General features: G+C 40.6%; 1 protein-coding gene across 3 annotated transcripts in view; it reads right to left on the bottom strand.

Annotated features, from left to right (window-relative positions):
- PCDH17 (protocadherin 17) overlaps positions 1–24,302 on the bottom strand; it is a 189,054-nt gene that overhangs the window by 151,153 nt on the left and 13,599 nt on the right. The gene's annotated exons all lie outside the window — the stretch shown is intronic.

The raw sequence follows: 24,302 nt of genomic DNA on the forward strand, positions 1-24,302 counted from the left end.
ATTTTTGACGATACGATTTTTTTTACATGGCTAAAAATTGCTCATCTGAATGAATACATTGGAATCCAATGCTTCAGATGGTCACGATTTTTGCCCAATTTTTAGACGTGTGAATAAGGCCTTAAAGCTATCTCTTATCCATAGGACAGAAAATAATTTTCTGATGTTGGGGTTTGATTGCTAAAACTCCTACTGATCATGAAAATGGGAGTCCTATATCCAATGTACAAACTGTGGGCAGTGGTCGAGTATGGGTGCTGCTGCATCATTCATTGAAATTCATTCATTCAATGGGACTACTAGAGACATCTGAGTGCTAGAACTCAACTATTATCACCCTATAGTCCCACTGAAATGAATGGAGTAGCAGTACATATGCTTGTTCTATACTCCATTCATTTGGTCTCCTTTGGTATTGCCTGTTCTCGTGATTGGTGCGGGTCCAAGCAGTCAGCCCTCCACCTCTCAGGTATTTATCTGTGGATAGGGGATAACTTGAAGTGCTGGTACAAATCTCTTTAAAGAGTACTTCAGCATTGAAATATGTTCTAATTTAATTTGTTTTACATTTAAATACATATGGATAAAGGGGAAATCATTTAAAAATACATTGGGGTATATTTACTACTACTGATGCACCTCTGAGTGGTGCATCAAACCAATCTGATCAGCTTCTATCAAGAGGTACATTCCAGACTGGACTGGAAAAAGTCATTGAATCTTGTATAGGTTGACTTTTTATTAATGGTACATACTCTGATTCGATCGCCGTTACAAGTCTAGTACCACAGGGGTGAGTATTGGACCCAATTCTATTTAATATGTTTATTAATGACCTGGTAGAAGGATTGTGCAGTAAAATATCAATATTTGCAGATGATACATAACTATGTAAGGTAATAAATACAAGAGAGGACAGAATGATTTTGCAAATGGATCTCGATAAGTTGAGGAACTGGGCAGAAAATTGACAAATGAGGCTGAACTCTGTAAAATGTAAGGTTATGCACATGGGCAGAGGAAATACATGTCACTATTACACAGTGAATGGGAGACCACTGGCAAAACTGACATGGAAAAGAACTTGGGCATTTTAGTTAACTGTAAGCTTAGCTAGTAGCTGCTGCCAAGGCAAATAGGATCATGAGGTGAATCAAAAGAGATATAGAGGCACAAGATGAGAAAATTGTTCTTCCTCTCTGCAAATCACTGGTCAGATCACACATGCAATATTGTATTCAGGTTTGGGCATTGGTACGCAGGGGCAGACAACTAAAAAGAACGTTTTTACAACAAAATCAATGTGGTCTTAACGGTAAGAGCAGTGAGACTATGGAACACTTTGCCCTAGGATGTGGTGATAGCAAATTTGATAAAAGAAATTAAGATGGCCCTGGATGCCTTTCTTGAGTGTAATAACATTGCAAGTTATAGTGACTAATTACTTCAGAAGGGTTGTTGATCCAGGGATTATTCTGATTGCCAGACTTGCAGTCGGGAATGAATTTTTTTCACTTAAATAAGAAAAAATGGCTTTGACCTCATTGGCTTTTTTTGCCTTCTTCTGAATCAACATTGGGGCCCAACATACTATGTTACCATCACTGCATGAAACTCACTTTTCAGAACATAATAGTACTAGTACAGCTCATTGCACAATCCTGGCCAGTAACAAAAACTGGACATTATTTTTGCAATATAACTAAAATTAATTCAATAAGATCCATTATACTTTTTGCTTCAGGGCTTTAATACCATATCACCTAGATTTATGAAAAAAGAGCCCTGAGTATGGAGCCTGTGTGGCAGTGCAATGAGCCTATACTGCCTACATACACTGCCATACAGGCTCCATTGAACTTTGTGTGCTCAGAGATATTGTTCTCTATAAGGAATCGGAGAAATGCTGGGGTACAGCAGAGATCTTCTGGAAGCCTTGGGGCTCAATCAGACAGGCATAAGCACATTTCAGTCCCTTAAGTATGTTGCATGTTTGTGTGACCGAAAATCACTTACACCCATGTTTTTGGGGAATTCCGGTGTGTTTTTGTGCATAAAACTGCACGTCTATCAATGTGATTTTGTGCGCATATGCGCAGAAAATATGCAAGTTTTCTGTAAATGTTGTGGGCATATACACATGCCCATTGATATTAATGAACTCTTGTAGTGTATAAATCTGCACCAAGATAGGTCATACCACTTATTTTTGTCATGTGCCCGAACATTATGTGAAAAAATACGATCATGAAATCAAAATGTTCTATTCACAGTGCAAGGACATGGTCAGGCGAGCGTTTCTTACATGCACAAATAGGCGTGCAAAAAGATTGTATCTATTAGCAGCAACGATTTCCTATGAAACAGTTCACATATACGTTTTGTAGATGCGCCAAAAAAAATCACACCTGCAAAAGACAGGACTTCTATGGCACGGCCGCGTACCTCTAAGGTCTGTGCTGTGAGTAAAAAGATGGAAGCTGAAATATGTTAGATGCTCAAAAGCACATGAGTTCCCATTGACTCCTATGGGAGCTGGAGTTTTAACAAGCAGCACGCACCTCCGTTCGTGTGAACGGACTTTTTATGCCCGAAAGTAAATCACGCACTTAGCTTCGTTCACATGAAATCTCCACATACATGCAGCGTTTTTTTTTTTTGCAGGCCTATTCGTGCACGCAAAAAACACTTGCCTGACCGAGACCTAATATGCTTGAAAAATATGTGCCTGTAATACGTTTTACAAATATGCTTGTTTGAGCAAATCCTTATTCGTGTGTAAATACTGTATGATACTAGTTAGCTCTAGGGATGAGCGAGTATACTCTCTAAGGCACTACTCGCTCGAGTAATGTGCCTTAGCCTAGTATCTCCCTGCTCGTCCCGAAAGATTTGGGTGCCGCCGCGGGGCGGGGAGCTGCGGGGGAGAGCAGGGAGGAACGGAGGGGAGATCTCTCTCTCCCTCTCTCCCGCCCGCTTTCCCCCGCTCCCCGCCGCAACTCACCTGTCAGCTGCGGCAGCCCCTGAATCTTTCGGGACGAGCAGGGAGATACTCGGCTAAGGCACATTACTCGAGCGAGTAGTGCCTTAGCGAGTATACTCGCTCATCCCCAGTTAGCTCCCATGAGTTCTATAAAATGACTGTTATCAAAAGAGGCTTGGCAATATAAAATCTCACAAATAACTTTCTTATGGTGGAGGAGATAAATTGTTTAATTCAATGAAATTATGATAATTTTTTAAAATAATGCCTTTCCATAACTGTCAGTGCAGGAAGCTGCTCTAACAAACAGCCATAATGGAAACCAAATAAAATCTGCTTTACTTATTATGAAGAGGAGGCTGTAGAGTCCCACTTATAATACACCTTCAAATCCTTTACATTTAAGAAGGAAACGCTAAGAGATGTAGTAGAAGATAGGATTTATTAGATACTGTCATCAAGGGACAAAAGCACATATGAGGAGCAGCTATATTAAAATGCTGCAAGATACTTACTCTGTTTTATGGCCTGTAATATCCTGATATAACCTTACACTGAATGCTGCAAGATTTTTTTTTAAGTTACTCAAAATGCTAGAAGGTTCAGCACCTTAAAAGCATTGTGAAAGGCACGGTTGCTGCTATGCTGACACAATAGCTGGAATTTGCAAATATGAGACACGAAGAAAGTGGTTGTCAATATCCAACCATGGGAAAATTTATTAGCCCAACATATTGCAGAATTGTGTGCTTTTGGCATCCATTTGACTGGCAGACATTGGTATCTCTTTTTAAATTCTGCACAATTAACTATTGCCTTCAATACAAGGGGATCTCTCAAAAAATCTATTCTGTACGTTTTTTTCCCCCAATAGCATATGTGTATAAATGTATAGGCATGCAGCTGCAAATATCTTGAGCATGTGTTTGGTATTACACTACATTTTTTATACATTGGAGTTCCTGATTTTATAGATTCCATAACCTATAAATTTTATGGATGTTAAATATGATATATAAAATATCTTTATACTGGTTTAACAGCCCTGCCTAATTTTGGAGCAGTTTGCTCTAAAGTTTATGAAGCAAATTAATCAATTCAATTACACCACAAAAAATTGGAACACATTCACACTGGCATCTTTTGAACCTGTATGTCATTATACAAATTCAATTCCATTTTGTACCATCCAGTAAAAAATATGTGCCACATGGTAGTGAATGGAATAATAAAAAAAAGTAAATGCACACCCTTTCATTCTCTCATGTTGCCTCCACTCTGGTGTTGCCAACCTAGTCCTCTAGGCTTTGGTCCCCACTGAAACAGGAAGTGAGGATGTCATGCTCCCATTACCACTATATTCAATTGCTGGCCTCATGAGGTTATTGAGTCCTGTATTAGTGGGGACTGGAGCTTAGGAGTCTGGGTTGGTGGTGCTGGACTGGAGGTGATGCAATAGAGTGGGTAATGGTTATTTCCTACACTGGGACACGTTTTTTAAATGTTGGAACAATCTTTTAACATTGGAACCCATGGGTGAAAGATGATTGATAGATTGCAACTATCAGAAGTATCTGTGACAGGCATCCAGTAAAAAATGCTTGAGTTAAACATATTGTTTTTTGCCTTATCAAGGAAGCCTATGGGCGACAGATGGCCAACAAATGGTATCTAATAAAGTATTTATCAGACATATTCATTTTTTCATGTTAGTTTAACATTTTGCGCCATACATATCAAGATATCTCGAGTTTACAGACAAGTTAACCCATTTAGGACCAAGTGCTGTAAATATACAGTGCTTGCTCCTGGGCTTCAATCCCGCACCATGGTAAAAAATACGGTACAGAATTAAAGCTTCCGCAGGTTGTGTGCTCAGCTGTCCGAGATTGCCAAGGAACTGTAACAGAAGACAAAAGCAATATATTACCATTTCTGCCTTCTCTTTCGCAGGCAATGTAGTGCTCAATGAGAGCTATATAAAGAATGGGGACCCAGTGATCATGTGATCGCCAACGACCCTTGACAAGTTAGAGCTGCAAACTGAAGCTCAGCTCTCACAGTCACTAATGTCACGATGTGGTGGATTGTTTTTCCTGGAAATGGGGACCCTATGGATGCCCCAGCTACAGCAGAAAAGTGTTAAGAAAAAAAAGTATATATATATATATATATATATATATATATATATATATATCAGAGTGACTGCCCCCCAGGAGGCCTTAATTATTTCATAGAAATATATGTTAAAAACAATTTACCGTAGCAATTTAAAAAAAATACAGAAGAAAATATAAAAATATATCTATAAAGGAAACAACTATATTTTATATATCAAAATATCCAAAGCAAAATGCTAAATCTATTCCTGTACATTATTTCAGTGCAAAAATAATAATTTTAAAAAATAAAGAACTCTAAATTATTTTTTTTGTACACATTACCCCTAATAAAGCAAAAAAGGAGAAAAACAATCTGTGAAGAAGGGTGATATTAAAAAATAGCAGTATATGTCACAAAAAAGCTCACTAAAAAGTGTTCTTTAGGTTAAGGAACTCTGGTCTTCAAGGGGTTAAAGAAGTACATTTGAGCTCAGTTGACCTTTAACATAATCATAAACATTCTCTAGAAAGGTGTTTGTTCTATTGTGACACTTTGCGGAAAAATATTTAAAAAAAAATAAAAACAACTGTAAATCTTAACACAACATAATTATAGTGGAGATTTCTAGTACAAGGATAATAGTTGGAACTTGAATTTCCTGTAAAAAGGATTTCCCTCAGAGAGCCCCACCTACAAAAGTAGCAAATTAAATGAAAAATCTTGTCATTCTCCAACGAACTCCTCGCCTCATTAAATTTTATTACTGACTCTTCTTACAGATGGAGAAGCCACTTCAACTTTAAGTCTGTGTAATATAACCAGCAGCAGTTATTTATTTGTTTCATTCTTAGATTGTGAACCTTCAGGTTCACAGAGTCCTAATTAAGAGAATCTAAAACTATAATATGCAAACAAGTACATTTCTGACAAGTGCTTTTTCTAATTTCTAGAATAATATAGTTATTTCCAGGATCTCAAAACATATACAAATAGGAAAACAGTGACATGTTTGTTTAATGAAATATTTAATTAGCAAATAATAAAATTGTTAAAGGGTATGGTCTATTATTGGGTATATGGACATCACAGAGGGGATCCCCACTCAGGACTGCCCTCAATGAGCCAGGAGATAGAGTAGATACGGTTCTAGCAGACTCAAGATATTCTTGCATTGTATTACAAAGATGGCCATTCATCTAAATGGCCCCCCTATAATACTAGATTTGTCATGCAGTAACTGGTAATACTATATTCCCCTGCAGAAATCCTTGGCTGATGGCAGCTTTCTCCAATAATATTAGCTGCTTGAGATAGGTGCTTCATTCTGATAGGAATTGTCTCTGATTAGACAACCACTTTAATTTGCAAGTACCTGTTGTTACTATTATTGTTCCCACAAAAGAGTACCAGCAAATAATTTCTATATTATTGTTTTAGTATAATCTCCCATTAGTTTATTTTCTTAAAGATGAACAACATTTTTGTAGGTAATTTCCAATAAACTTACCAAGGTTCTTTGGTTCATAGTTACTCTGTTGTTTGATATTGTTCAGCACACCGTAACACTTACATTATAACCACTATATGTGTCAGTGGGTATTCGTGTATCTTGACGCCACCAGGAAGTTCTGGTGGAGTCAAGATTGACAGTGGGGTGACGCCCCCCTGTCAGTGATTGGTTGCTTGTCTGTAGGTTCTGGAAGCCCACTAACGCTTCAGCCTGGATGACAGCCAGGACTTAGAAGACAGGAGTCGGCATGTGGACGCTTGTCCCGTCGGTGGAGCAGCACATATGCGTGGCAGCGTCCGGCAGGGAAAGCAGATGATGCAGCGGCTGGCGGGGCGCTGCAGTGAGGGGGCCATGACCCGGCTGTCCGGCCAGCGAAGCAGCAGATGCGTGGGCAACGGAAACTTTTGCAGCCGTGTGTGGGTGGATCGCCCGTTATGAAGTAGAAAGCCTGCGGCATCTGCCGACACGCGGCACTCAGCAGCCGGCTGTTCCGCCGGCGGAAGTGATGCATGGCCAGCACCAACATGGCGCTGAGTGGGTCAGCAGCAGTCTTGAAGCAGAGGGCCTGCATCGGCTGCCGCAACTCAGTCCTCAGGCGGCGGCCGGCTAGAATCTGGAGATGAGCTCTGCACTCAAATACATCGCTCCAGCGTCTGTATTCATGACTGGCTGCCTTCGCCGGACGGTTACTTCTCATGTTAGGTCAGTGTATCTGCTGGCGGCTGTGAGCTACTTTGTGTCCGGCGATTGTGAGATGGGTTGTGGCCGCCGGCTGTGTGCTTCGTGCCGGTCGGCAGCCCTGAGTTCCGTGCCCGCCGCTGGCTGTGATCTCCGTGGGGGACGGCCGTGGGCTATGATCTCCATGGCAGATGGCCGCCGGCTGTGAGCTCCGTGCCGGACGGCCGCTGGGAAAGCTGCTTGGAGATCTGACTATAACCCCGGTGCACGCTCTATGCCTTTTGTTGCTTAATTTAGTGCTCTTCCAGGACCTTGTGCCCAAGAATCAGCGCAGCCAATCAGCTACAGGGGGCGTCACCCCACTGTCAATCTTGACGCCACCAGCTATTGCTGGTGGCGTCAAGATACACTAATACCATGTCAGTGTACACTTAATACTAGGTTATCTAACATATATGTGTGTGTGTATATATACACATTTGATAGTTTATTATTATTATGAAAGCTCCAAAGTATTTTGCAGACTATACATAGTATAGTAGGGTTTATTTTACCAGTGGACATTCATCCTTCACTTTCTCATACTATTAAAAAATCTCAAGCAAGCACTGCCACCATTATGGGGTTTAAACTGCATGCAGATATATATTGCTCTTGTTAAGTATATTAGGAAATACGTAAAGCAATATATTTCTCAGATCTTCTAATAATAGTGATATATAACTGCAAATCTTGGCATGCAGTTACATCTCAGGCAGATGTGTGAATGATTAAATGATTAGAGTTGCGGCGTGATTAGATAAATAGTCTTGCCACCTGAGGCCCTAAAAGTGATTCCACCCTTGGGTATAAAAAAAATCTATCAGAGACTATTTGTGTGTAGTGGAACTCTTTTTCTGTTTGTCTAGAGTTTGTTGACTACTAGAGATGCCTCTATGATGCAAACAAAGAGATTTTGCCCAGTTAACAGAAGCACATTGTTGGAATGTGAGAAGCTGGATGGTGGTATCAGCAAATTGCCTGCCACCTGGGCCGTTCGCATCAGACTGTTAGGAGGTGCTCGGACCAGTAGATGTGTGAGGGCACACAAGGTGATCAGGCTCTGGACACTCTTAACAGACCACCAGTAGATTGTCTGATCCTTCGACAAGCATGAGCAATTCCAACTGCTTCGTTATCTGCCATCCAGAGATAGATGGCACCATTGTTACATGCCACTGTGTCTGTTGCAATCACTTAAACATGCTTGGCTGAAAGACATGTTGGTCTCATAGTGCTCATTACGTGTATTGCCTGTGACACCCACCCGCCCACCATTTCCCATGTTTGCAGTGGTGTTGTGAACAACATTCCTGCAAAGGAATGGAACAGAGTTGTCTTCAGCAACGAATTCAGGTTTATTTTAGGCACTGACAACGGTCATGTTCATGTCTGGAAACCTACTGGTAAGTGCCTCAATCCTGCCTTAGCTGTGGAGCAGCACACTGCACCCTTTGCTGGGGTAATGGTCTGGTGGGCCATCACTTATGACAATCAGTCACCCAGAGTAGTGGTATAAAGGACAATAACAGCTCAGCAATATGTTCAGTACATCCTGCAGCCACATCTGTTGCCTCTCATGGCAGGGCTGCTAAAGGGCATTTTCCAGCTGGATAATGCTGGGACGCACACAGCAAGGGTGTCACAAGAATGCCTCCTCAACATTGCCACATTTCTGTGGCCTGTCCGATCACCATATTTATCACCAATAGAACATGCATGGAACCATCTGGGACACTCCACTTAGGAGCTCAGTTACAGCAAGTATGGACTGATATGCTGCAGTACCACACGGAACCTGTATGTCTCCATGCCTGGACATATCATATCTTGCATCCAAGCTAGAGGCGGGCCAACAGGGTACTAGATCCTCCCTTCAAGTGTCCAGTTTTCCTCAGTAAATTATCATTTTACTCTGATATTGTAATCACTTACTTACATCAAAAGTTTCACTCAATTCCAACATCTCCTTCTAGGTACTTGATTTTTTTGACAATGCGTATAATACATATATTATACTCATTGCCACATAAATACATTTTTCACTGAAATAATATTTATATAACTTGTATAATTATTTTTCCAAATAGTGTATTTATACTTTACTGCATAAAAATTCTTAGCTGCCTAAAATGACATCACAAAACATGAATTTAACTCCCAGTAACATTACAGACTGTTAAAGTTTTCACAGCCGGCTGATATACGCTGTGATCTGATGCATTGAATTCCAATGCATGGGACCACATGGCCATATTCCTGAGATGTAAAAGCGCCTGGCCAGGCCAATATAGCTCCGGGCGTTTTTACGTTGAGCCCAAAAGATATTCCCAGAACTATTTTTTTGGGCCAGAATACTTCGGCCGCTGCATGGGCTTCTATGCTTCTATCCTTTATACAAGAGGACAAGGTGAGGCATAGGGAAGTGCTATTAAAATGCAGACAGGTGAACTAGTTGTATAAGGTATATGCACAGTATTATATTGTTTGTCAAATGATCTATAGAAACCTGTTTTTAAAGTGGTCAAGCCGCATTTGTTATAATAACAAATACAGGACAAAGTGCAGGACAGTCACTAAAAGTAGACCTGAGAGTGTAATTTGTGATCAGGAGGTCCTGATGGGTGTCTATCGCCCTAGAGGCTTGAATATGGCCTGTGGGTCTGCCATATACAGTGGCCTTTGAGGCTCAGCCTCTGACTGAGCCTAATGGACAATATAATACACTCATATACTGAAGCATAGCAGTGTGTTATAAGTATGATCAAAGGTAGTGATATTTAGGTTCCTAGTAAGATGAAAATATAAAGCTTAAAAAGTGTAAAAAATAGTAAAAATATGGAAAAATTTAAAGCATCAAAGCCACACCTTTCCCTCTCTTGAGGGCTCGGTCAGACGAATGTTGTTTACTAGTTGCTAAGCAACAAGTGAACCACGCTGCTAACAGCCCTAAAAAGATCGCGTGAACAGGCTGCTTTTAGCTCCATGAAGCAGCCCGGTCACAGGATCCATTGTGTGGGCTGCGTGCTTTCACTGCTGCCATAGGAGCCCTTGAAAAGTATGCTGCTCCTCGGCGCACCACAGAGCTGACATGTAAGTTTGCGCTCACTGTCCTTTCGCTGTTACAAGCGCAGATTCTGCGCTTCTAAAAAGCATCCATGTGTGCGCTTCCATAGGAATCTGTTGGTTCCTAGAGCAGCGCTGTTTTCACGCTGCTGTAGCAGCAAGTAAACAACGCTCCTCTGACCAAGCCCTTAGTATGTAAAAAAAATAACGATAACCACAAATTCAGTATTGCCATATTTGTAATGCCCCATGTGACAAATGTAGTTTATTATTTAACTCATATGGTGCACGCTATGAAAAAGTCTATAAAAACATGGCAAAAATAGCTAAATAAGGAAATGGAAAGCAATCAAAAAGTTAAAAGGATCATCAAAAGGTATCTGAGAAAATACAATTCCTTCCACAAATAAAATTTAAAAAATCCTTAAACAGCACTGGTAACAAAAGAAAAAAGGGAAGGGGTCTCGGAATGTAACAATATAAAAAAAATTAGTGTAAAAAGTAGAAAGATATTAAAAAATTATATAAATTTAGTATTGATGTAATCATACTGATCAGCGAAATTATTTATACCGCACTGTAAAATAAATGAAAAAAACTGTATCAGAAATGCAGATCTTGTTACTCTAGAAAAAAATGGTCTAAAAAGTGATCGAAATCTTATATGGTCCTAAAAATAAGATAGAAAAAAGTGGTTTTTTTAGTGTACAAAAATAGCAAATCATAAAAAAAATGTATAAACTTGGTATCACCAGAATTGTGCTGACACAAAGAATAAATGTTCACATTATTTAATATTTCAAACTGTTACAAAGTGTTGAGATGTACAGATGAGCGAGCATACTCGCTAAGGGAAATTGCTCGAGCGAGCATTGCCCTTAGCGAGTACCTGCCTGCTCGAGAGAAAAGGTTCGGGTGCCGGCGTGGGGGAGCGGTGAGTTGCAGCAGTCAGCAGGGGGAAGCGGGGGGGAGAGAGGGAGAGAGAGATCTCCCCTCCGTTCCTCCCCACTCTCCCCCGCAGCCTTCTGCCCGCCGCTGGCACCCAAATCTTTTCCCTCGAGCGGGCAGGTACTCGCTAAGGGCAATGCTCGCTCGAGCAATTGCCCTTAGCGATTATGCTCGCTCATCACTATTGAGATGAGATGAAGGGTGCAGTCAGATGAGCGATTTTTTTTAAGCGCATGTATGGGTGCATTCTAAAATCGGCTCTAATAGGACCAATGCTTTCCAATGAAAACAGTCATGTGATTTTTTTTCTATACACGATTAATGAGTTCAATGAATGTCTGAGTGCTGCCTCTGATTGGCTGAGCTCTGTAACCAATAACAGGCAACACTCAGCTATCATTTAATGAATGGCTGAGTGCTGCCTGTGATTGGCTGAGCACTCAGCCAATCAGACACAGCCCTTTCAGGATTTCAAAAATTCCTGCCTGCTAAAAGAGTTTCAGAACAGTGTCGGGATTGCAGAGACAAGTCGCGCCGGAGCCCCGACAGCAGCAGACAGGTGATGTATATATATTTTTTATTTTTTACAGCAGCTTGTGATGATTTTTAGGGAGGGGCTTATATTTCAAGCCCTTACCCGAAAATCACTGCGGGATTGCCTACATCCCATTGCTTTCAATTGGGCTGGCAGCTGTAGTGCCAGCTCAATTGAAAGCAATGGGCACGGAGCCATGGTAATGCGGATTTTGCTAATGCGTGGACCACTTTCTTTTTTGCGCACCTATGTGCGCAAAAACAGAGCTTGTCTGACTGAGCCCTAAAGACGTATTGCTGTCATGTGTACTAGTGAGAACTATTGCAGCATGTTTACAGGTCATTGCCCAGCTTTCCACAGACCCTAATTTAAATATATTGTGAAAAAAAGCCTTTATACAAGAGGTCAAGGTGAGGCATAGGGAAGAACTATTAAAATGCAAACAGGTGAACTAGTCGTATAAGGTATAAAGCACAGTATTATATTGCTTGTCAAACTGATCTAGAGAAACCTGTTTTCAAAAGTGGTCAAGCTGCATTCGTCATAATGAAGACAAAGTACAGGGCAGTCACTAGAAGCAGATCTTGGGCCCTGAGAGTGTAATTTGTTTTAGCATTTGTCACATTATTTTCATGTGGCATACCCAAGGGCCTCTCGCCAATGCTAATAATGTATAATAATCCATTTACAATGAAACATCCTAAGGAGTATGAATGAGCAACAGTCTAGGGATATGACATTAGGCAGTAAAAGCCTTGAAAACACATAATAAGTGTATGGAACTTAAAATGATGCTGAGGATAATAATAATAATATAGTTAAACCATTTATACTGGTTTGCATATAAAAATAAATCTTGTATTTGTATAGCGCCAACTTATTCTGCAGCACTTTCAGGTAATTATTATTTATTACCCCCCACCAAGCTGGGTTCTCATTTTACTGACCTCGGAAGGATGGAAGGCAGAGTCAACCTTGAGCTGGCTACCTGAACCAAGTCGGGATTGAACTTGCAACCATCAGGTCGTAGGCGAGAGCTTACACTCTGCGCCACAGGTTATCCCTCAAAACATTTTTGGCAATAATGAAAAATGTTCATCTTTACATCACATGCTTACCTATTCTTATCTGCAGAGCCTGTTCACCCAGCTAACATGTTGTAATAATACGACACCATCTTAAGGCCCATTTACATGGAGCAATGACTGCTAAAAAAAAAAAAAGCTAAAAGGCGATTGTTTTAGCGATAATCGTTGCATCTAAATGTGCGCCCATCGTGCATGTCTTGTGCACTGCTAGCTGATCATTAAGTTCAAGCCAACTAAAAATCGTCATTCAGCTTTATCAGCAGTTCTCCACGGGGAGTGCTGATAGCATTGTTTCCTGCTGGAGAACAAAGGACCTGAATGCAGATAAGAGCCCTCGGGCTATTAACTGCTTTGAGCTAAGGCTTCACTTGCACACTTAATTACTATTAAGTAGCTGAGTAGCTACTTAATAGTTTATGCAGAATGATCGCTCAGAGCAACTTTGAGTGATCATCGGCTGTGTAAATGGGCCTTTAGACCATGATCAGATGAGCAATTTTGTTTTTGCGCGGTTATAAAAAAAATGTGTCTATTAGAACCATTTGTTTCCTATGCAGTGTTCACATGTTCAAAATACTCGCACCTGCAAAAGATAGGGCGTGTGCGTGCCTATAATGCGCATCGGTAAGGTCTGTGCTGCACATAAAGACATTGTGTGATGTTCTGCTAATCCCCGCTGGGAGTCCCCTCATCACTGAACACTGTGACAGCTGTGGCAGAGGACCGCAATGCCATCCCATTTCTTTCAACATTGCCAGCACTGCTGCCGCCTCATTGAAAGCAAAGGGATGTAGACAACTAATGCAGCAATGATTTTCGGGAGGTATGGGGGTTGTATGAAATATAAGCCCTTCCCAAAAAAATCATTCCTAGCTGTTAAAAAATTTTAACTTACCTAGAAGCGCTGTCCGGCTCCCCGTCCCCGGCAGTCTTCATCTGTATTCTGGTGGCAGGGAATTGAAAAATCCCCAACTCCAGAAAGCACTGCCTCTGATTGGCTGTGACAAATCAGAGGCAAAGCTCAGCGATTCATTGAATGACAGCTGAGCGCTGCCTGTGATTGGTCACAACACTCAGCCAATCAAAGGCAGTGCTTTCTGGAGGCAGGGATTTTTCAATCCCCGGCCACCAGAATACAGATGAAGAGTGACGTGGAGAACAGCCGGACAGCGCTTCTAGGTGAGTTAAATTTTTTATTTTTTTTAACAGCTAGGGGTGATTTTCAGGGTAGGGCTTGTATTTCAAGCCCTCCTGAAAATCATCGCTGCAGGGGTTGCCTTCATTCCATTGCTTTCAATAAGGCAGCAGCAGCCCCAGCCCCATTGAAAGCAATAGGATAGCATTGCGGTCCTCTGCCATAGCTGTGACAACTTTGACAGGGGATTCTTTTGTGCCTACAAGGAGTCCCATCAACACTGTGACACTGCTGTCACAGTGTTCAGTGATGAGGGGACCTTCGTGGAGCAGCTGCACTTCTACAAGCACAGCTGCTCTACATACATGTAAAAAATAGTACGGAGCTTCAGTCACACGCATTTTGCACATCCGTGGAGCGCTTTTTTTTTAACCCGCACATAGGCACGCAAAAAAATACTCTTGTCTGGCCGAGCCCTTACTGCATCCTATTCTATATAGAGTGATAACCAGTACAGTAAAGGTCCCATAAACATAACAGGGTAATTGGCTAAAGCTGCTAATATTGGACTAACAGTCCAAATATCTTCCCAACTCTTAGCCATCAAATGATGTAAAGGGAATGTTAATTTTTTTCCTTAATTTTTCAATTTAAAACACATGCATATTAGGGTGGCCCAAAAAACTCAACCGTGACCTACAAAGCAAGACACCCTCTATTTTTGTTCATTGTCAACACTTAATATTTTAAAGTATAGTGGTTCTTTTTCAAAATCAAATCGCTAATATTAATGCTGTAGCTTGTATAATCGGAAATCTTGGGCGTAAGCACCATTCCTCATAATATACATCAGTTTCGAGCACCATCAGCAGTTGGAATTGAAAGCTAAAACTTTACCCTAACATTACTATTAGCAGATGTAACAAATTGGGAAGGTGTCTTGTTGTACAGCTGCCACTTTATTTTTTGTCGTATCTCTATGCCCCCCCCCCCTCCCTATTGCTCATTCAATTGAGTGTATATGTGTATGGGGAAGTCAGGAAGAATAGATGTCAGCCAAACAAGCATTTGGTCGACTGCAATTTAAGGTATATGGGCTCCTTTAGAGGAGAATAAAGCAATTACTTATGCAGAAGGAGCATTTACATGAAAAAAGCACAGCAGAAGGTTGCCAGGTATTCTATTGTTATTAGATGATCAAAAAGCATTTCAGCAAATTAAACTTTTGTGAATAAATACAATGATTATAGTAAAGCAGGTCTAATACCTGCTAATGGAAGTATTTTCTAATTGACTAGATTTCCATAGGTCAGAAACCAGCATGTTGTTGCCATAAACCCATTCATTAGTAATCCAAGTGATAAGTACAGGTTGGATCAGGTAAATCTTTGATGCATCCATGGTAAAAAAAGGAGCGTGTTTAGTGCTGAATGGGAATAACAGGCAGGAATTTGGTTTATGTATGTGACAACAAATATATCAGTATTCCTCGTATCTATACGAGTTTTTGTGATGGGTCAATATGAGTACTGTATATGTTCGGCCGTGGACGGGATTGGTCCTATTAGAGGACAACATATTGAAATGGAAACTTCTTTGTTTCTGACAGAAAATATAGAATGTTAACACATTGCCTTCATACAGCTGTGCAAATAACACAACTAGAATTGTGTCAAATTTGAATGATATTAGGGATGAGCGAGCATACTCGGAAAAGTACTACTCGCTCGAGTAATTTGCTTTATCCGAGTATCGCTGTGCTCGTCCCTGAAGATTCGGGTGCCGCTGCGGCTGACAGGTGAGTCGCAGCGGGGAGCAGGGGAGAGCGGGCGGGAGAAAGGGAGAGAAAGATCTCCCCTCCGTTCCTCCCCGCTCTCCCCTGCAGCTCCCCGCTCCGTGCCAGCACCCGAATCTTCAGGGACGAGCACAGCGATACTCGGATAAAGCAAATTACTCGAGCGAGTAGTGCTTTTCCGAGTACGCTCGCTCATCTCTAAATGATATCCCAAAAGTAGGATATGCATATCATGACACAAACAAAAAAAAGCTGGAATAAGATATTTTAATATGGGTTCTATGCAATGTACAGGACATGTCTACATCACCCAGCAAGGATTTCCCTACTGCGGTTGTGTTATATACTGACACAAAAGGACATTGATACTTTTCCAGTGGATTGTAGTGCCATATATTGCAAAAACTCAGAAGGTGGGGGATAAGTGATGTATGGACTGAGTGCTTTAGGCTCTGTGGACATTTTAGGAAAACGGGAAGGATTTTAAAAGAAAAATAAGACTCCTTGAGTTTAATCCCTCTTTCTTATTGAAAACTAAAGAAAGAAAAGTTATTCCAGACAATCATTCTATTTCTTAGTTTTCATACCAGCTTTCACTGTAACAACTAAAAGAGCAGCCATCACTGCTTGGAATGCAACAAATCTGTATTTAGCCTCACACATAATTTATCAACAGTTCTACAGTATGTTTATTTACCACTCAGAATTCTAGAATCTAATTTTAAATTGAAGATTCAAATTAGAACGCAAAAGAATGTGCATTTTTGCATAATGAGAAGGAGCAAATTTTACTTGCTCTCTTAATATTTCAACATCATATTCAAGTCAAGTTAAAATTTTTGTGTGACAGTTAACCCCCTAGTGCCCACCCTTATGTCTTTTTACGATGCTCACTAATAGGCATTATGCTCATGCACTGCCGGAAAAATGGTCTCGGTAGTAACTGGGGCCCTGCTGTCTGGTGACAGCCTGGTACCTGTTTTAACAGCTGCAGTTTATCCCTTTTACATGCGGTGCGACCATGGCATGTAAAAGGCTTATAGCAAGCTTCCTCTGTCACTCATCGGACTTCTGTGATGTGATCACGAGGTCCTGAGGAGTTGCTTTGGCTCCCAGTGGCTTGAATATGGTTTGAGGGTCTGACCTATACAGTGGACTTTGAGCCTCTGACTAATAGGCAACATAATACACTGCTATACTGAAGTATAGCAGTGTGTTATAAGAATGATTAAAGTTAGTGATATTTAGGCCCCCTAGTGGGACAAATTGTAATGGCCCATGTGAAAAATTTAGTGCATTATTTAACCTATATGGTGCACACTGTGAAAAAAGCTAATAAAAGCATGGCAAAAAAAGCTAAAGAAGGGAATAGTCAGCGATCAAAAAACCTCAAACAGCACCGTTAACGAAAAAAAAAAACTTGTCAGGGCTCTTTAATCTGTAGGCTGAACACCGTTAGGCCTCAGTCACACGGGCGTATCGGCACCCGTACACCGGCGCCAATGCGCCCGTGTGACTGCAGGAAGGAGACGGACGTACCTGCAGACGGCCGTCTCTCTGCAGCGCCGGAGGAAAGAACACATGACCGGCAATGAAGCCGGTCACATGTTCTTTCCTCCAGCGCTGCAGAAAGACAGCCGTCTGCAGGTACGTCCATCTGCTGGTGTCAGTCACACGGGCGCATCGGCGCCGGTGTACGGGTGCCGATGTGCCCGTGTGCCAATGTGCCCGTGTGACTGAGGCCTTAAAATGAAAATAAGAAAAAATAATGGTGAAATTTCTTTTTTTTCAAATCCACCCCCCCCCCTCCCAAAAACTTTTTTGATAAAGCTTATATAACACATTATATGAACCTAAAATGATGGCATTAAAAAATGCAACTTTTCTTGCAAAAAAAAACAAGCCCTCATAAAAATTTAAAAGTTATGACTTTAGGGGTACAACAACGAAAAAAAAAGATAAAATTGGTTATTCATTAGGGCGTAAAATGGGCCAATCACTCAACAGTTCAAGTTCACATTGCACTATACAGCAGTTATCAGGCCATACACTTCACCTAGAAAACTGTTTTTGAGTACTTTGTTGCAGTTCATATATAGGATTATTTTATTAGAGTATAAAACAGTACATAAAACTTTTATTACATACAGGGGATTCATTTCAGTCATGCCATCTTGACTTTTCTGTTTTGTTTTGTTGGATCTCCATATGTTGTCAGAAAGAACAAAAACTCACTGCCAGAGCGCAAATTGCTTGTATTGGTAGAAAGGCTTTTAACATTAGGATGAAACCTGTTGCACTGCCAATTGTAAATGTGTTGCATATGTGATTATCTGTGTGATGTGGAAGGCAATTTTGAAATATGAGACCTTGGCTCTTTCTTAAACGGAATTCACATGACATGGAAATTTCAAAACAACTTCCCATGTAGTCGCATGATTGGAAATAAACATATAAAATAACTTGTTGATCTCAGGTTATGAATTTTAAAAGAACCCTCAAAACAAAATAAATATAGTATATGGCAAAGGGATTCAAAGAACAGAGATTCAAAGTTCTAAGTCCTCTCATCTTCTCATTGCATTCCCCACTGTGTGGAGGAACTAGAATGGGGCAGCAGTCCAGAATGGAATTGCTGGAGACAGCTTAGTGCAAGCTGAGGAGCTAAGGGGTACATAGAACACCTATTCTCCAGATTAGGGTTCTTCAGATGGGCATTATTTAGTCCCGTTATGCGGGTGTAATAATCACAGCCACATAATGTGACAAAACAAAACCATTGATTTCAATGGTTTCATTTTCACTAGCGGTATTTGGCTCGTTAATACTATGAGTGAGAAAAGATAGGACTTGCTCTGTCTCTCTGTCACGTAGTAAATACTATGCGCGAGAAAGATAGGGTGGAAGCACAGAGCCCATTGGTTTCAACTGGCTCATTTTCATTTCCTATTTTTGTGTACATGGGTGTTGTACTTTGTGCGCATTTGTGCATAAATGAGTCCCATAGAGATCTATTGGAGGTGCACAAATGCACACATCTGCTAGATGTGCACATGCCCGCGGACACTGAGACCTTGGTTGGCTTAATAGCCATTTAAATCAGGGAGGGGTGATTCCCCCACCCATGTGAACTAGCAGTGCCTACGCAAATATGCACAGTATTTAAGCAGGCACGTGCACAAAGTACACTCGTTCTATGCGCAAGAAAGTTGTGCAGGAGCGAGCGTATTTTGGAATACGCTTGTCTGATGGAGCCCTCATAAATGTATAAGTTATCAAAATGTATCCCTATATAAAATAATGTATGACTTAGCATTTGCATCTGAAAATGCTGACCATTGCAGTATGGACTGTTGGTGTCATACTGCCATATACTAGTCTTAGGGCTCTGTTAGATGAGCAAATTTTTCACGCATGTAGAAAAAAAATAGCGTGACCGGATGCATTTGCACGCACATAAACTCTTGTAAAAAACGGACATGTGACAACTTTCATTGGAAAGCATTGGTTCTAATAGACCAGTTTTGAAAACGTGCCTATACATGTGTGAAAAATGTGCTTGTCTGACTGAGCCCTTAGGGCGGCTTCACATGGACGTATTTGCGGGTGTATTTGCGTGTGCATAATAAGAATAGAACACATTGATTTTAATGGGTTTGTTCTTATTTTTCTTTTTTTCCACACACAGAAAAAATGCTGCATGCTCTATTTTTGTACGCATTTATGCACCAAAGGTCTCCATAGAAGTCTATGGGAGGCGCACAAATACGCTCTCAATACGCTTGCAAAAGGGCAATATACAATTCCATGACAAAAAGCACAAATCTAAATAGCCTTTTTTAATTGGGATGTGGTAGTATCCTGTGAACAAAAAACCCTGCACAAAAAGTACAGTAAAATGCACTGAAATGTGCGCAAATCTACCTAGTTCATAGCGCAAATATGCTGTGCTGAAGCATGCACAACTGCACATATGCCCGTGTCAAAGAGCCCTTTAACTGAAGTTCACAGGAGTAAAATTCACCAAATTTCTTTAAATGTTTTAAAACCAGAAGATGAGCGGGTGTAGGCTTACATCGTTTTGTGCTGTTACATGGTTTTACGCTTAATTCATTGTTGACCATACCACGCCTACTAAACCCCACTCACTTATTTCAAAATTGGGAAGTGCAAAGAAAAGTCACAAATTTTAGTGCAAATATGGCATGCATCCAAATTTGGGAGTTTTTGATGGCAAAAAGTGGTACAACTGAATTGATAACTTCCACCGTTAGCATACATCCTCATGGGATGGAAACACGGCCTATTTTCTTTACAAATGTTTTCGTGCAAAAAAAAGACATCAGCCATGTGAATGAAATAAAAACAATTGTCATGGAAAATGCAGATTTCAGATTTGCAGTACAGAATGTTCCCTATTTATGAACTAGTTCTTTTCCAGGAATCTGTCGTAAGTGCATCTGTTCATATGTCCGAACTAATGCTTGTATGGAGGGAGATGGCGGGTGAATCCCACTCCATACAACGTCGGGTGCCGGCTGTTTCTCACGGCCTTCTGAAAGGCCCTAGGGCTGCTTATGCAGAATGCCTATCAAGCTGGGCCTATGGCACGGCATGATAGAAGCCTGTCCGATCCCTGTGCAGTAGGATGTAATGCTATGGCCTTACATCATACTTACAGACAGGCTTGTTCGTATCTAGCAAAGTTCATAAGTAGGGGACTAGAGATGAGCGAGCATACTCGCTAAGGGCAATTACTCGATCGAGCATTGCCCTTAGCGAGTACCTGCCCGCTCTGGAGCAAAGATTCGGCTGCCGGTGGCGGGCAGGGAGCTGCGGGGGAGAGCGGGGAGGAACAGAGGGGAGATCTCTCTCTCCCCCTGCTCCCCCCTGCTGACTGCCGCAACTCACTGCTCACCCGCACCGGCAGCCCAATCTTTTCTCCCGAGTGGGCAGGTACTCGCTAAGGGCAATGCTCGATCGACTTACTGTATATCACTTCCTCCTGTAGATTTTTACTATGGATTTCACGCCTTTCAATGAAAAAAGGCGAATTCTGCAGTGAAATTTGCAGCAAATCTACAAAAGAAATCCATGTCACACTTGTTGATTTTACTGCAGATTCAACATGGATTTGCAAGAAAATCTAGATAGGCAAAAGATTTTTTCATCATGTGTTCCATATTAAGGGCTCAGTCAGAGAAGTAACTTTTTCAAGCATTATAGGAGCGGGGGAAAAAAAAAAAAGAAAATCGCACATCGCTTGTAGAAACAATTACGTGACAATTGGGTGCATTTGCGTTTACATGTCCTATCCTTTGCAGGTGCGAATTTTATTCGCATATAAAAAAGCACATGTGACCGCTTTCATTGGAAAGCATTGGCTCTAATAGATGCGAATCAAAAACGCGCCTAACATGCATTTAAAATTCGCTCCTCTGACTGAGCCCTAAAAGGCACATTACGAGGTTCTGTTCACACTAGCATTATTACTTTAAACGAAGCTTTCATTACTGTGACAAATTCACTTGCCAATGGATCCAAATGGATATTGGCTGACCCCATTGACTTAACATTTTTTATCAGGGCACCATCAGTGTTCTGGTTTTTGGATAACAGGAATATCATTGCAAACTTCAGCATTTTGGGTGCCAAAACTGCTGGGAACGCTGACTGACCTCTTGAGGACTGGAATTGGGAAACACTGCTATAGAGACTGAAATTGCAATTCTTTTCTACACTAAAACAAGTGTTCTTTTGTTTTAAATATGTCTGATGAGGTGACTTTCTTTCCTTTTTTGTAATTTCAGAAGGTAAATAGCAAAGTACAAATCAATTTCATATACATGGATACATTAGTTACAGTACTTAGCTTCAGAGCAGGTGCTTGTGAATGATTAATAAAAATGTAGACACCGGTAGTATAAGAAAGAAAAAGTATATTAATAATGGCCCTATCTCTTTCATGCAGTGCAGGTACAATGTAACAAAGAAAGCAATTGCGAGGGACAGAAAAAGACATTTTAAGAAGTCAAAATGGGTGAACCTCATCATCAAAAAGAGGCTTTGCTCTCCGGAAGTACCATATGTTTATAATTACTTAAGCACATTACTACACAGTATTACAATTGCTGCGTTGACTACATGTGATCACAATGGTTGCCAAGTTTAACATATTGCCCCAAGGCCGGCTTCACATGAGCGTATTTGCACACGCAATACACAGTGAATAGAATCCATTGATTTTAATGTTCACATGCAGCTATTTTTCCTGCGCATTTAGGTCACGCAATAAACGCAGCATGCTCTATTTTCCTGCGCATTTGCTCACCAAAAGTCCCCATGAAGGTCCATGGGGATGCACATATGCTAGGAGATGCATGATACGCTACATAATTGCACAGGAAGAGAGTGCATCGTGAACCCGTTAGACTAACTACTTCAATGACTGGGAGCATCGGTGCGTATTTTTTGCGCGTGCAAAAATTAGCAAAATAAATGCCAATGCACGCGCCAAAAAAACCCAATAATTCTGCAAATATGTGGTGTTCATACGCAGATACGCATACGCTCTTGTGAAGCCAGCCTAAGGCTGGTATCATACAGTCTTTTTAAAAAAAAATGTAAAAAAACATTTTTTTTTTCTTTTGCGACTTTGCTGTTGGAGTTTTTGCTGCTTTTTTGAAGCAAAAAAATGCTGCATCCATATGTTAGTTGTAGGTCAACAGGGAGTTGTGATACATCCTACAAACAGTGCAGCATTTTTTCTAGAGTTGTTGTGCTTTTATGGGTCCGTGCTTCATTTTGGGGGGTTTTCAAAATCACGGCATGCTCTAGGTATGATGTTTTTTCTGGTGTTTTCCCACAGGTTTCTGTATAGGAAAAAATACCAAAAAAAAGCTGTGTGAGCAGAATTGCCACTATAAACACTTGTAAAATCTCATGAATTCTATCGTGGTTTTTACTAGCAAGACAAATGCCAGAAAAAAAGTCTATGGGGAGAATTAACTAAATAACTTACAGCAGAATTCTGACATTAAAGGGATTCTGTTATCAGGTTCATGCTGCCTGACAGCATGAACGCAGGACAGGGGTGCTTGTTGCCCCCGTGGGTGTTTTAGTCTGACATGCTGTGGTGTTTCAGAATAAACACACTTTAAGTTAGAGTCGGAGCTAGTGTTGAGCTAGCCGAATCAGTAAAAACTTGTTTCATGTTGAACTTTGCTAAAAGTTCAGTTTAACAGAATCCCTTTAAAAAGACATAAAATTTGTGACTTTTTTGCCCTTTTTGAGATTTGCTTGCAACAATCTGAAAGGTGGTCAGGTTTAGAAAAAAAGATGCATGACTTCCCATGACTTATTGGATTTACTAAAATATACTCCAGAAACTACTGGGAGTTATAGTGGAAATCTATGCCAACGCATAGCTGGCATAGATTCCATATTCTGGTGCACGGACTGACCAGATATACTCCAAATGTACTAAGAGGTGTTCCCCCTTAAAAACTTTGGTGCACTTTACTCAAGGGCACTCTTTACTTAGATCGGAGTATAAAACCTCGCTCTGAGAAAATGTTCCCCTATGTGAGAAGGAAGCCTAGCACTATAATCAATCTGAAATATTATAGGGCTCCTTCAAAGTGTATTACATCTTCAGCAAATAAAGTTTATTTATTCAGAGCATATGGAACTGTTATAGAAGTTTCTGTACGAGTTCACCCTGATGTTCACTATTTTTGATTGCAGTCAGTGAATGGAGACCATCACTGTTTATTTGCAGGGCATAAAAAAAAATCTGTCCTGGTCATGTGATAATCACACTAGTGCATGATTGGTTATAGTTATATTATAGCTATGAGAGCTCTGTGTCATTATGAGCCATGCACTTGTGCAATCAGCATATGACACTGGATATATTTTTATTCACTGGAAGAAAACAATAAAGGCTTCTATTGAATGACTGAAAATATATATATATTGAAAACTGTGATGTATTGCTACAGAATGCTTAATGGTAAATTGCTTAGCCTTTCATTTCACAACGAATAGAACTAATGCTATATAATTGCTCACTGATTGTAAGAGGGTTTTTAGTAACCAATGCAGAACTCGTGTGTTTACAAACAAAACCGGCTACTGCTATGCTAATGTAATGCTGAAGAATAAAAGGCATTTGCCTTGTTTTATTACACTGCACAAATAATTTGAGCTTAGAAATGCCTTCCAGCAAGTTCTTCCACGTCTATAGCTTCATCCTTCTGTCTCCTACCATTTTGATTGTTTTAGCCCAGTAATATTATTCAATATGGATATTTGAGTTTTTCATTTTTATTGACTATCAATACCGTTTATATCAGATCATACCCAAAAGAGCATAAATGATCTACTACATTAAACTGCATTACATAAAAAAATCTAATAC

This window comes from Eleutherodactylus coqui, chromosome 1 (assembly GCF_035609145.1).
Source record: "Eleutherodactylus coqui strain aEleCoq1 chromosome 1, aEleCoq1.hap1, whole genome shotgun sequence".
Taxonomy (NCBI): Eukaryota; Metazoa; Chordata; class Amphibia; order Anura; family Eleutherodactylidae; genus Eleutherodactylus; species Eleutherodactylus coqui.